Source organism: Lontra canadensis, unplaced genomic scaffold (assembly GCF_010015895.1).
Source record: "Lontra canadensis isolate GAN:19392208 unplaced genomic scaffold, GSC_riverotter_1.0 scaffold11, whole genome shotgun sequence".
In the NCBI taxonomy this organism is placed as follows: Eukaryota; Metazoa; Chordata; class Mammalia; order Carnivora; family Mustelidae; genus Lontra; species Lontra canadensis.
In genome coordinates this window covers 19,108,400-19,124,543 of record NW_022631005.1, presented here as the reverse complement: position 1 = coordinate 19,124,543, position 16,144 = coordinate 19,108,400, and the positions used below count along the sequence as shown (strand labels likewise).

The 16,144-nt window shown below is 33.6% G+C and overlaps 1 protein-coding gene and 1 pseudogene across 1 annotated transcript in view; one reads left to right on the top strand and one right to left on the bottom strand.

The window, feature by feature from the left end:
* The window catches only part of LRP1B (LDL receptor related protein 1B), a 1,927,222-nt gene that overhangs the window by 628,699 nt on the left and 1,282,379 nt on the right, over nt 1-16,144 (bottom strand). The gene's annotated exons all lie outside the window — the stretch shown is intronic.
* On the top strand, nt 2,385-3,070 carry LOC116866883 (annotated as a pseudogene).

Here is a 16,144-nt window from a genome sequence, read left to right as displayed (position 1 = left end):
TAATAGCTGAAATGAAAAACACAATGGAAGGGTTCAGAGGCAAACTAGACTAAGTAGAAGAATGGATCAGCAACATGGAAGACAAGACAGTGGAAATCATCCAATCAATGGAGCAAACAAACAAACAAAAAAAGCAACAAAATAATAACAACAAAAGTGAAGGGAGATTAAGGAACCTGTTGGATAATATCACACAGAATAACATGCATTATAGGAATCCCAGATGGAGAAGGAAGAGAGAAGGGTGGTAGATAATTTATTTAAAGAAATAATGACTGATCAAGACAGTATGGTGCTAACACAAAAACAGACACATATATCAATGGAACAGAGTATAAAACCCAGAAATGGACCCACAACTATTTGATAAACAAACTTTGACAAAGCAGGAAAGAATATCCAATGGGAAAAACACAGTCTCTTCAACAACTGGTGTTGGGAAAACTGGACAGCAAAAGGCAAAAGAACGATCACTTTCTTATATCATACACAAAAATAAATGGAAAACAGATGAAAGACCTAAACATGAGACAGGAAACCACCAAAATCCTAGAGAACACAGGGAGTAACCTCTTTGACATTGACCATAGCAACTTCTTTTGAGATATGTTTCCAGAGGCAAGGGAAATAAAAGCAAAAATAAACTATTGGACTTCATTAAAATAAAAGCTTCGCACAGTGAAGGAAATAATTAACAAAACTAAAAGGCAACATTCTGAATGGGAGAAGATATTTGTAAATGATATATCCAACAAAGGATTGGTATAAAAAAAAAAAAACAAACAAAAAACAAAAAAAACCCACAAATAATCCAGATAAGAAATAGGCATTAAACATGAACAGACATTTTTCCAAAGAAGACAGACAGATGGCTAACAGACACATGAAAAGATGCTCAACATCACTGATCATCAGGGAAACACAAATCAAAACTACAATGAGATATCACCTCACACCTGTCAAAATGGCTAAAATCAATAATACAAGAAACAGCAGGTGTTGGCAAGGATGTGGAGAAAAGGGAACCCTCTTACACTGTTGGTGAGAATGCAAACTGTAGCAGCCACTCTGGAAAACAGTATGGAGGTTCCTCAAAAAGTTAAAACTAGAGCTACTCTACAATCCAGCATTTGCACTTCTAGGTATTTACACAAAGGATATTAAATATTGATTTGAAGGGATACATGCATCTTGTTGCTTTTAGCAACATTATCAACAATAGCCAAATTATGAAAAGAGCCCAAATGCCCTTTGACTGATGAATAAATTTCATCTGATGCGGCATATACATACATGAAATATAACTTCAGCCATAGAAAGAGTGAAATTTTGCCATTTGCAACGATATGGATAGAGCTAGAGAGTATTATGCTAAGTAAAAGAAGTCAGACAAAGAAAGACAAGTGCCATATGATTTCACTCATATGTGGAAATTAAGAAACAAAACAGATGACTATGGAGGCAAAAAAGGGAGGCAAACAAGAAAACAGACTCTCAACTATAGAGAATAAACTGACGGTTACTGGAGGGGAGGTGGGTAGTGGGATGGTGAAGTATTAAGGATGGCATTTGCGATGATCACTGGGTATCATATGTAAGTGATGTATAGCTAGATTTTACACCTGAAATTAATTACACTGTATGTTAAATATCTGGAATTTCAATAAAAACTTAAAAAAAATAAAGTATGGTTGAAAACTTCCATAATCTAGGAAAAATAAAAGGGGGCAGATTAGACATCCTATTCTAGGAAGCACAGAGAGTTCCACATAAAATAAATAAAAAGAGATCCAAACCAAGATACATTAGAATTAAAATGTCAACAGTTAAAGGTGAAGAGGGAATATTAATAGCAACAAGAGAAAAACAAATTCTTACATATAGGGGAACCTTAAGGCTATCAGCAGATTTATCAACAGAAAGTTTATAGGCCACATGGGAGTGGGATGACATGTTCAGAGGGCTGAAAGTAAAAACAAAACAAAACAAAACAAAGCAAAACTTCCATACAAAAATATTTTATCCAGCAAGGTTATTATTTGGAATTGAAAGAGAAATAGAGTTTTTCAGATAAGCAAAATGCAAAGGAATTCATTACCACTAAGTGGCCTTAAAAAAATGTTAAAGAGACTTCTTTAAGATAAAAAGAAAAGGGAATAACTAATAACAAGCAAACATCTGAAAGTAAAAATCTCAATAAGTGTAAATATATCATAAAGATAATGGATTAATAATTTATAAAGCTAATATGAAGGGTAAAAGACAAAAATACTAAAATTAATTATAGCTGTAATAATTAGTTACAGGGTACACAAAATAAAAAGATGTAAAATATGGTCTTTGCATGGCTCTCCCAGCTGATTCTCTCTGGGCACAATGGCACAATGGCAACTCTTAAAGAAAAACTGATTGCACCAGTTACAGAAGAAGAGGCAACCATCCCAAACAATAAGATCATTGTAGTGGGAACTAGACAAGTTGGTATGGCATGTGCTGTCAGCATTCTGGGAAAGTCTCTGACTGAACTTGTCCTTGTGGATATTTTTGAAGATAAAGAAGAAAGGATGGATCTGCAATATGGGAGCTTATTTCTTCAGACACCTAAAATGGTGGCAGATAAAGATGATTCTGTGACTGCCAATTCTAAGATTGTGGTGGTGACTGCGGGAGTCCGCCAGCAGGAGAGAGAGAGACAGCTCAATCTGGGGCAGAGGAATGTTATGTCTTCAAATTCATTATTCTGCAGATAGTCAAGTACAGTCCTGATTGTATCATAATTGTGGTTTCCAACCTAGTGGATATTCTCACATGTTACTTGGAAACTAAGTGGACTACCCAAGCACTGTGTGATTGGAAGTGGTATAATCTGGATTCTGCTAGATTTCTCTATCTTATGGCTGAAAATTTTGGCATTCATCCCAGGAGCTGCCATGGATGGATTTTGGGAGAATAGGGTGATTCAGGTGTGGCTGTGTGGAGTAGAGTGAATGTGGCAGGTGTTTCTCTTCAGGAACTGAATCCAGAAATGGGAACATAAAAGGACAGTGAAAATTGGGAGGAAGTACATTAGATGTACATAAAATGGTGGTGGAAAGTGTCTATGAAGTCATCAAGCTAAAAGGATATACCAACTGGGCTACTTGATTAAGTGTGGCTGATCTCATTGAACCCATGTTGAAAAATCTACCCTGAATTATCCAGTGTCAACAATGGTGAAGGGGATATGTGGTATTGAGAATGAAATCTTCCTGAACCTTCTGTGTATCCTGAATGCTCAGGGCTTAACCAGTGTGATCAACCAAAAGCTGAAGCTGGTTGCCCAACTCAAGAAAAGTGCAGATACATTGTGGGACATCCAGAAAGACCTTAAAGATCTATGACTTGTGGCTTCTAGGCTGTAGAAATTTAAAACTACAATGTGATTAACTTAGTTTTTCATCCATATACATGGGTCACAGTTTGCTTTTATCTTCCCAAATATGTGAATCTGGGCTCACAGAATCAGACACCATACTTGGTTTAATGCTTGCAATATGAACCCTTGAACAAATAAAATTAATCAGTTTAGGCTGCTTCTAAAAATAATTAATTAATCAAAATAATTTTTCAAGAATTAGAAAGAGAAGTAAAATGTGACATCAAGAATAGAATACATGGTAGGGGAGGGTAATAAAGATGTAGTTTTTTTAATGTGTTTGGATATAAGATGCTATCAACAAAATAGACTATCTGTATGTGTGTGTATTTCTATCTATCTATCTATCTATCTAGTGCTATTTGTGGACCACATAGTAACCACAAATAAACAATCAATAGTAGATACACCAAAGACAGAAAGGAATCTAAACATAACAAAAGAGAAAATCATCCAACCACAGGGAAGAGAACAAAAGAAGAAAAAAGGAACACAGACAAACCACAAAAATGTCCATAATACAATCAACAGAATGTCAATAAGTATATACCTATCGATAATTCTTTAAATGTAAATGGAGTAAATCTCTAATCAAAGGACACAGAGTGCCTGAATGTGAAAAACAAAACAAAACAAACCAACCAAACAAACAAACAAAAACAAACCCCAAGACCCATGCATATATTGCCTGCAAGAGACTCACTTCAGATCTAAGGACACACACAGACCAAAGATATTCCATGCAAAGGGAAAGTAAAAAAAAGAAAAAAGAAAAAAATGTTCTGCTGGGCGTTATACTTATATCAGACAAAATAAACTTCAAAACAAACTATATGAAAGACAAGGGCATTACATAATGGTCAGTCCAAAAAGAAGATATAACATTTGTAAGTGTTTATGTAGGTATTTATACACCCAGTGAAGGAGTACCTAAATACATAAAGCAAATATTAATAGACTAAAAGAGAGTAACTAATAGCAATACAATAATATTAGGGGACATTTAAGTGCCACTTACATCAATGGATGGATATCCAGACAGAAAATCAATAAGGAAATATTGGTCTTAAACGACGCATTAAACCAGCTGGATACAGATATATATAGAACATTCCATCCAAAAGAAGCAGAATACATGTTCTTCTCAAGAGCACATGGAACATTCTTCAGGATAGATAAGATGTTAAACCATAAAACAAGTCTCAGTAAATTCACAAAAAAATGAAATCATATCAAGCATCTTTTCTGACCACAACAGTATAAAACTAGAAATCAATTATAGGAAGATAAGTATAAAAATCACAATTATGTAGAGATTAAACAACATGCTAGCAAATAGCCAATGGGTCAATGATAAAATCAAGAAAGAAAGAAAACAAAACAAAACAAAACACCTGGAGATGAATCAAAATTGAAATACAAAAGGCCAAAATCTGTGAGATGCAGCAAAACCTGTTTTATGAGGGAAGTCTCTAGCAATACAGTTAACCTGAAGAAATACAAAAAATCTCACATCAACAATCTAACTGTATACCTAAAGGAAGTAAAAAGAACAAGAATAGATAATGCCCAAAAGTAGTAGAATGAAGATGATAATAAAGATCAGAGTAGAAATATATTTAATAGAGACTAAGAAGATGAAAGAAATGCTCAAGGAAACTAAAAGATTCTTTGAAAGAATAAATAAATCTTTACCTGGATTGAACAAGAAAAAAAGAGGGGCTCAAATAAATGTACTTGAGTACAGGGCCCCAAAAATAAACCCACACATATATGCTCAATTAATTTATGATACAAGAGTCAAAAATATACAAAAGGAAAAGGACAGTCTTTTCAATAAATGGAATAGGGAAAATTGGACAACCACATGAGAAAGAATGAAACTGGATTGCTATCTTACACCACACACAAAAATTAACTCAAAATTGATAAAAGATTTGAATGTAAGGCCTGAAACCATAAAATCTCAGAAGAAAACATATATGGTTAGCTCCTGGACATCAGTCTTAGTAATTTTTTTTTTTGTTTGCTTGACTTCAAAGGCAAGGGAAACAATAGCAAAAATGAACAAATGGGACTACATCAAACCCAAAATCTTCTACACAGTAAAGGAAATCACCAACCAAACACAAATCAAGGTGCTAAATGGAAGAAGATATGTGCTCATCATATACAGGAGCTAATATACAAAGTACATAAAGAACACATAATTCAAAAACAACAAAAGAAACAACCTCATTAAAAAATGGACAGAGGATTTAAATAGACATTTTTCCAGAGAAGACATAGAGACGGCTGACAGGAACATGAAAAGATGTTCAACATCATTAATTATCAGGGAAATGCAAATCAAAGCCATAATGAGATTATCATCTCACTCTTGTTAAAATGGCTTTTGTCAAAGAGACAAGAAGTAACATCTGTTGGAGAGGATGTGAAGAAAAGGGAACACTCATACACTGTTGGTGGTAATGTAAATTGGTAAAGCCACTATGGAAACCTATATGGATATTCCTCAAAAAACTGAAAACAGAACTAACGAAATTCAGCAATTCCACTTCTGAGTATTTACCCAGAAAACGAAAACACCAATTCAAAGAAAAATATACAACCCGGTTCACTGCAGCATAATTTATGATTACCAAACTTATGGAAACAATCTAAGTGTCAATCAATGGATGAATTGATCAAAAGATGTGATATATAGATATCGATATATAGAGATAGATATGATGGAATACCACTCAGCTATAAAAAAGAAAATCAGTATTTGTGACAACATGGATGAACCTTTAGGGTATTATGCAAAGTAAAATAAGTCAGACAGTGAAAGACAAATACCATATAATTTCATTATATATGAAATCTAAATACCAAACAAACAAAAGGAAACAAAATCAAAGTCATATAGAATACATTGGTTATCAGAAGGGAAAGAAATTGAGAGGGTAGGCAAAAGTGTGATAGGTCTCAATTGTACAGTGATGGATGGTAACTAGACTTATGGTAGTAACTGTTTTGTAGTGTACAAACTGAATTATAACATACAGCTGAAACTCATATAATGCGTACTAATTTTTACCTCAATTAAAAAAAAATCAATTAAGACCAACACTGTTAGAAAAAACATGGAAGCCTAAGTCTAGAGATTCTTTGAGAGTACAATTCCCTCTATCACATGGGGAAGTACTATATATTTTTTCTTCACGAGTATAAATTATGTGTTACAATTAGATTCCCTAAAGAAATTGCAGGTTAGAGAAGCAAGAGAGCAGATGTAAAGTTTATTACAGAGGAAAGGTATTGGAGGAGAGGAGCCAGAGTCAGGGAGCACTGTTTGAGAACCATTAAGTACTTAGAGCCAGGGAGACCCAGCTGTAGTAGTAAAAGTTCAAATTTCAACACTTTGGACAAGGAACAGAAGGTGAGGAAAAAGAAGAAAAACAGAAAAAAAAAAAATTAAGAGCAAAGGGTGGAAGAGGAAGGAGGAAGAAAAAATTGTTTAAAAATACTGACATAGGAAATGCTATTCCTCTCAAGGAAATTAAAAGTATAATCCAAGACAGCTAAATGATAGGTAGTTGGATTTCACTTTGAACATCACTATTTTTGGCCCAGAATCATACTACCTCTTCTCAACATCCTATAATCATGAAAAAATATTTTTAAAAGCAAAAATAAATAAATAAAATATTTAGTTTCTATACGCACAATAAAGTAAAAAATCACATTGCTTTTTAGCCCATCTGTATTAATGATAATGCTGTAATGTAATATTCACAATATTTTGTGCTTTCAGAGTGTACAAAATCTAAGACTTTACTTTCAATATTTATCTTTTCCCAATTTGAAATAATACTGTTAAATATTTTTAGTTTCTTTCAAACCATGCAAATAGACACCAAGTTACCAAATTAAGGAATTTGATTCACAAACTCGTGTTTTACTATAAAGCAGGCATTAATAAATGGTGACCCTAGAGCCAAATATAATTCACTGCTTACTTTGGTAAATAACGTTTTATTATAACATAGCCATGCTCATTAGTTTCCACGTTGTTTATGGCTGCTTTCACACAGTAAGAGCAAAGTTGAGCAGTTTCAGCAGAGATCATATGGCCAATCAAGTCCGAAAATACTTATAATCTGGCTCTTTATAGAAAAGTTTTGCCAATACCTGACATTAAACAATTAACTATTTTATAAGAAATACTATGGCAGAATCTAGTATCAATACAGAGGCTGTGAACTCCTGTAAGACCAAGGCTATCCCTTTAAATTGTATCCAGGAGTTGGGAAAAGCTGACCAGTCAATGGAATGCTGTAACTAACAGATGAAATGCTGTTGGAGCTGTGCAAATGAGTGTACTGATGGTTCATATTATCTAAACTTAAGCTGAAGATGCCAAGGTGGATCAGTCAGTTGGACATCTACCTTCATGATCATAGGGTCCTAGAATCAAATCCCACATCAGGCTGTGGGATCCCTGCTCCACAGGAGCCTGTGTCTCCCTCTGCCTCTCTCTCATGAATAAATAAATAAAATCTTAAAAAAATTAAAATAAACTCAAGTTGACCAAAGAACCTTAGAGATACATGTAACTCCCCTCTTTATATTTATGCATTGAAAAAATATTTATGAAGAACCTAGTTATTCTGCCTACTTTTTAAAAAGTCTTGAATTTAATAGTAGACAAGACATAGTTCTTATACCAAGGGGCTTAAGAAGCTGTACTCTAATCACATACACCATTCCCTACAATTCTATGGTCACTGGCTCAATTTAGGTTCTCTCCATTTCTCTCTTAGATTGCTACTCTAAGATTCTAAGTAATTTCTTGATTTCTAGTTTCTCCCCATGCATACAGTTAGGCTTTTAAAACAACAGACTTAATCCATACAGCTGCCTTGCTGAAAAATTTTGGATGGCTTCCCATGGTCTACCTCACAAAGTCTCCATCTTACCTCCTACCATCCCCCCATGATTCTTTGGCACTTGCCAGAGTTGTTTATTTTCTGTTCTTTAACCCCCATGTGTTTTTTGTTTGCCTGTTTTGTTTTATCCTGATGCACTCAATTTGTTTTTGTTAAAGATGTTCTCAGCTTTCTAAACTCACAAAACTTAAATTTCAGAGCCTTTTTTCCACTTCTTTTTCACTATCGTATTTAATGAGTTATCATTACCAGTTTTCCCTAATATGTGTTTCCTTCTCTGCATTTTTACCTTTCCTCTTCCAACATAGTTTTATTTCATTACCTTTGAATGACCTCTATGGCCATGTAACTGGTCCTCTGTGGGGTACTGCTCAGAACATACCACTCTTTCTAAGATACTACTCTATCTTCCAGCCTCTATGCCTGCTTTTCTTTTGCATAAACATTATGCACATGCTTAAATCGATTTCTCATTGTTCTCTGAATATCTAGAGCTTGTCCTTTTCCACTTGCACTTGGTCTACTTCTCCCACAGAATTTTATCATCAATGTCTTAACCTTTCTTTATGAATCAACTTAAGTCGTTTTTCTTCCACAGAACAGTTTCTAATGAAGGTAGCAAATGCTGATCTCTTCCATCACTTAATATTATTTTAATTATTGGCTATACAAGGCGTTTAGCAATTGATTGTTTACTGTCCTGTTTTCTAATTATCCATGACTTGTATTCATTCATATGCTTTATGTCTGTATATACTGATAAATCAAAGATTGACATTTTCTATTATTTTTTTCTGTAAAAGGCCAGATAGCAAATATTTTCACCTTTGCAAGCCTTATGCCCTTCAGAGTAACTATTCTACTTTTCTGTTGTAGCACAAAGTCAATGAAAACAATATGTGAATCAAAAGGTTTGGCTATGTTCAGATAAAACTTTAGTTATGAAGGAGGCAGGAAGCTGAACTTAATCTAAGGGCCTTAATTGGTCAATATCTGAGCTTGAATATCAGTGTCATGTTGACAGGAACTATGACTAAGTACATAACATATTTTTTCATAAAATTTCTCTGGTATCTATTACTGTGTTAGACTTAAAGACGTTTGGATCATATGCATGCTCATTAAAGTTTGTGGGATATGTTCTAAAGAATCAGGAATCTAAATATTTGGAAAGGGAGTTAATCTTCTAAGGCACATCATAGCTGTAGGTAAAGAGACTAAATAATGTATAATTACGACTTTTTATAGGAGAACCAAATGTTAATTATGCAATCACATAAGACTGATATGTGTTCTGTGAAGAAAATTTCATGAAGATAATTTCATATTTTATGCAAACCATGTTTAATTGTAGTACTTTCTCACCAGCAAAAATAAATCCTTTAAACCCAAACAATTATTTTATCCATTAAATTCAAATAAAATGTATGCAAATATTGATGCAATATAAAATATGTATCATATTTATTTACGTAATAAAATTCTGCTTTAACTAGAATACCAGGATCCAGTTTATTAGATAAGTGGGAGATTTTTCTTTCTCCCATGTAGTCATTTTTTATAGTAACTAATATTCATCTTGTTAATAAACTTTATTGGTACAAAATAATTACTAATATAATAAAATATCTATATTACACTTTTTCTTTTAGAAAATAATTTAACATTTTTAAAGAAATGCATTTTCAGAAGGATCTTACAATTAAACACTAATCCCCAATTCTATTTTACTTTTGACAAATGCCTTCAAATTTTAATTCTAACAGTCAATGTTGAAGAACTAGAATGAATTTCTTATTCAAAACACACACATATAATAAAATACATGCAAGTGAAGGATGTTCTGATTGCTTTAGTTTCACCAAATCCCAGCAATATTAGAAGACACTTCCATCAAATTATAACATATTTAATGGATTAACTTTATACTGTACTCTATTTTTATGGCATAGAAAATAAAATGTCTAAAAAATCTCATCAGATTTTCCATAAAATATCTGTATTTCAATGAGAAAAATTCTAAAAGGCACAAATACTTTTTCCATTTATTTGTGCACAGTTCTTTGTAAAAGGATAAAAACAAACATGGAATATTATGTTATGTTTAGTGCTTAAAACACCAATGAACTTTCAGTTATTCTAAAAACGTGACTTTAGGTGTTTTTCTATTCTCTTAATTTGCTTGCTATTTATAGTACTTGTTGTATGATTTGAATGAATAAACCTCAAAGTTTTTAATCTTTATGATAAATTTATAATCAACAAAAGGCTTTCTTATTTAAAACAGTGGATCTCCGCCTCCCATCCCTCCAGGAGACTTTTGGGAATGTATGGACACATTTTTGGTTAACAGGAGATAGTACTGGCATACTAGTAGTCAAGGATCCCAATAAACTTCCTGCAATGCAAAGGAAAGCCCTTCCCCTACCCCCAACTAGGAATTATCTGGTGGAAAATGTGAACAATGTAGAGGCTGAAAAATCCTGACCTTGGAGTAGAACCATGGATTCAGCATTTAGTGGATTTGAATGAATGCAGGGCTCTAAATCACTTAAGTTTGCATGACTTAGGCAAGTACATCAAACAAAAGAAGAAAGAATTTTGATGATTCCTTTTTTACTAATCTTTTCTACCGCTCCAAGGTAGATTGCATATTTTAAAAATAGCAATTTATAATGCAGCTAAACTTACTGCCTGCATATAAATTCTTTTACAGGTTAGCTGTTTGATATTTCTATCATATTTTGCCAAAGAAATAATGATAAAAATGGCAATTAAGTTTTTCAGATGAACCAACAAAACCCATTAATTTATACTATGGTTTTAAGTTAACATAGGATTTATTAAGAAACTAAATTGGGTGCTAGTTTATATAACTGGTACTGGGAGCAGAGGACTATGTGTTATAGGAAAAAAAAAAAACATAAGAGGATAAAGTGAGTCCCATTCTATCTTTTTATATCAATAGTTGGAATGAGGGAGACACATGTCTTTGGCATGTTTCAACTCTCATTTTCTTCCTCATTGTTAATTTCCCCCTCTCTTCTACTGAGGTCTCAGTACTGCATAAAGTTCTAAGCACCTCATTATAGAGGCCTCACAGGTTTACTCAAAACATAAAAATTCCTCCTTCTTTGATATCAACTGCCTTTCACTTCACCTCAGTCAGAATCTTCATCTCTTCAAAGTTGCTGGTATCAACTACAAGTAAAGGTGAAAGCATTTTGATTTAACTATTTCACAGCAGCTTGCCATTCTTAGAAATACTAACATTTTAAAATAGAATTCATGTAAAATAAAATAAATCCCCTTTCAATAGTACATAAATATTTGAAATAAAGAGCTACTAAATAGTCAGAGGATGGGGTGCCTGGGTGGCTGAGTTGTTAAGCATCTCTTAATTTTGGCACAGGTTATGATCTCAGGGTCATGAGGTTGAGCTCCACCTGGAGCTCCATACTGGGCATGGAACCTCCTTAAGATTCTCTCTTTTTGGCCCCTCCCCCTGCCCTGCCTCTCAAAAAGCAAAGCAAAGCAAAGCAAACCAATTCAAATCAAACAGGGAAACAATATTTTTTTAACACCGTTAATAAGATGTAGGATGGAGTGTACACATACGCTATATACAGACACAGATATATGTATATATATTTCTACATACATATACATATGTAAACATATGGAGGTAGAGAGAAATTTAGTTTTTATGACAGGTAGTTAGATCTTGATAAAGTAAGCTGTGGAATTAGATGATTTAAGTAATTTGCAAATATTTGAGATTCAGCTCCACCACATTGAAACATGGTATCAAGAGTATTTCTTTTTTTTTCTTAAACCTTCTTATTAATTTAATAAGTATTGCCTATGATTAAATGTATTTATAAGTCTAAATAAAATCCTTCAAGTTTTATAAGTGACTTTGTCCTCTAAAGGAGCAATGATATTACTAATATTCTTAGAATCTGGAATCTTTTTTTTTCAAAATAAGATCAGCTAATTTTCTTATAAATGTTGCCAATAAAAGTTTTGTTTCTCATAGAAATATTTTCCTGAAGCAACTGTAGTAGGTACTTCTATCATTTCAATGTTAAAACTACTCTTTGTGGAACAGCCCTCAATTCTCCTTATACTGTCATAACATAATAGGCAAGTGAGATAAAAATTGATGGAAAGAGTAAAGGTTCTAAAATGGAATAATTTATTTTTATCACAATATGCTAGAAAATGTGCTAAGTGTTTTGTAAGCATTATATCCTTTATTCTTCTTACCAGTTTTATTTATAAAAATAAATTACCTCCATTTTATAGAAGAGTAAACTTAATTTCAAGAGAACTTAAATCACAGAACTATTAAGAGGGAAATAGGTTTCAGATTCTGGAGTATAAGCCTCTACCCATTATACATACTACACTTCTAAATGAACCAATTCCCTTAGACTCATTCATTCTTGTAATGATTCATGGATGCTTTACAAAGCAGGGATGTGGGATGGATACTGCCTTGGAGTATATATATTTTTTAATCTAATTAATCTAATTCTTGTTGTAACTGTGAATAAACCCCTCATGCATCATTCATTTTGTCTCTGGGTTTTGATTTTGCAGAGGGATATTGTCATTAACGTGTTATATAAAATTGTCTGCACATTTGCCAGTCATTGGGTTTCAAGAAGAAAATTGAAAGGGATGATTGAGTCAGTAGCCTGTCTTTGAAAGTGAAATAAAATGGTTCCTGGAAAATAGTACTATTTATATGAACAAATACATATTAGGTCCCCATTGAACTGAATTATTTTCAGAAAGAGAAATTTCTTCAAAAAAGGAAAAACATCTTGTAATTGGTGAAAGTCTAATAGATAAAGTATTTGCAACACTCTGTATTTAAAGTTACAATCATATTCTTGAATTATTTCAGGAACAGATTCCAATCACAGCACCTAAGAAATACAGGAGAAAACTTAGAACAACAACAACAACATCAGAGTGGTGAAATCTTTCTGGATTCACGGAAAAACTGAACTCCACTTGGTATTAAATCACAATTAAAGCTGGGATTAAGAAAACATCTTTGAATTGAGAGAGGACACAGAAGAATGCCAACCTGCTGGACGGGAGAAGGTTTGCAACAAAGGAAGGAAGTTGTACTTTCTCCATGTTTACAAACAACTCCTCTTATAAACAGAAGAGAAGAATACTGATGGGTGAAACAAAGTAACTAAGGAAATTTTGTCTGTGTCTGTCTGTCTATCTATCTATCTTTCTATCATTTACTTAATAACATTTATATAGTGCTTAGTATTTGTCAGCTATCTTCTAAGTGCTTTAAAAGGAAACTAACCTGTTTAATCTTTCACAATGATTCCATTTTACAGATGAAAAAGACAGGATAAATAATGGTTATGTAGTCAGGATAGGACAAAATTAAAATGTGAACTCAAACAGTCTGGCTCTAGAGTCTTCCTTCTGGTTATGACATTGCGTAAGCTAAGTATCATGAAGGTTGTCTTTCTTGCATTTGCATCGTGTTACCTAACAGCATTGTTCTTTTATTTAATAAATTATATTATTTTAGTAAAAAGACTTTAAAATTAATAATAATACTCAACCTCAGACAAACTTATGATCATTAGGACATATACAAACAACTCCACGTAAATTGTCCTAAATAAAATTACAGCAGACCATCCTCCAAGTTGCCAAATCCAATGAATATACTTATGTCTTTGTCTTTCTTAACTTGTCCCGGAGAATTAACTCTGTTGACCACTGTCATCTTGACACCTTTCTTAGTTTTTTGTTTGTTTCATTTTTGCTTTTGTTTGTTTGTTTATTCATCTGACTGTGCTCTCTTTGGTTCTGAAATTTTTTGGTCATCTCCTCAGCATTCTGCCTTCCCTTCCTCTTTAGTGTTCATTTTCTTGAAAGTTCTGTCTTTGCCCTCTTCTCATTTTCTGTAACATTCTTGGGAAATCTCACCTATCATCTTGCCTTCAACTTAAAATTGAATGACTACCAAAGCTCTACCTCTAGTTCAATCTCTCCTTGCCTTTGCAGCCCTGAATATTCAATCATATCCCAGCGGTACCTCAAATTGAATGTATCAAAAGTCTATTTCTTGTTTATCCTTTAAACCAGGTACCAGTAGACCTTGGCCTACAGGTTAATACTGTAGCTTAGAAAACAAATAAAGAATAATATTCCAGGGTGCCTGGGTGGTGCAGTCAGTTAAGCATCTGACTCTTCATTTCAGCTCAGGTCATGATCTTGGGGTGCTGGGATAGAGCCCATGTCAGGCTTGAGCTCAGTGTGGAGTTAAGATCCTTTCTTACCTCTCCCTTTATCCCTCCCTTGCTCATGCATGTTCTCTCTCTCAAATAAATAACTAAATTATTTTTTTTAAAAAGGAATAATATCCATAACACATGAAAAGTATATGAAATACTAATTTCTATTTTGTCCTATTCTGATGGCATACCATTATCTATCCTAGCTTTTCATCTGTAAAGTGAAATCACTGCAAAGATTAAACACTTTAGTTTCTTTTTAAAGCACTTAGAAGATACCCAACAAATACTGAGCACTATAAAATTGTTGTTAAATAAATAATAGACACACACACAATTTCTGTCTATAAATTAAATTTTATTGGAACAAAAGTACAGTAGTTCATTTTCTATGTGATTACTTTCACACAACAGCTGAGTTGAATAGTTGCAACAGAGACCATATGGCCTATAAAGCCTAAAACACTTACTGTCAGGCCTTTCACAGAGAAAGTTTGTTGATCCCTGCCTTAAACCAATCCTGTGGACTCTATGTCATATTTTGATCATGAAGCCAATTACAGAAACTAGAAACACAAAGCCATCTCAAATTCTTCCTTTTCTTCCCAATCTCCCCTACTCTACAACTGCTGTCACTGTTTTTTTGTTTGTTTTTTTAAATTAATTTTGTTTCTAAGTGTATCTCATTCATACCATTCTCCCTGCTTTTATGACAGGCTCCCAGATTTTGACATTAGCTACCTCCTGATCTACAGCTAGTCTCCTTACCATTCTACCTACAGTGCTGTCTTTCCGCAGTCCATCCCTCACGCAAATGGAGTCAAGTTTCTAGCACTCAAACCTGCTATTTTCACTCCTTTGACCAAATATTTAAAACTTACTTATTTAAAACTTATTTACTCCTTTACTTAGGACTGTAGTTCTTTAGACAACATCAGCATCCCCTGGGAACTTACTAAGAATGCAAAATCTCAAGCTACACCCCAGACCTATTGAATCAAAAGTTCTTGAGTGCAGCCCAGAAATCTGTATTTTAGTGATCCCTGCAGATAATTCAGATGCACATTCAAGTGTGAAATCACTAGAACCACCCACCCTAGGGGACAAAAATTAAAATTCCTTGAAAGGACCATTTAAATTCCACCATGGTCTGAGTCCTGCCCAATCTGTCTCCCATTTATTCCCTCCTTACCTCTAGCTGCTTCAACCATCAAGTGAGTAATCGAGGTACCCAGAAGTTAATTATTTTGCCTCAGTTGACAAGCCTAGTGAGTGACAGAGGATGGATTGAACTAGACTAACCAAGGGTCTTTTCAGGACCTCCTCCTACACCTTTTAAAATTTATTTACTACCTTTTACATTCAAAATCCATCTATAATAACAGTTATTTTACTGACCTTCGTTGTTAAGTTAGTCTGTTCCCCTTCTCGACTATAAACTCCAAGAAGGTAAGAATTACTCTGTCCCTTGTAAATAATGAACGAAACTTGACTCTATACTGCCATCTGCT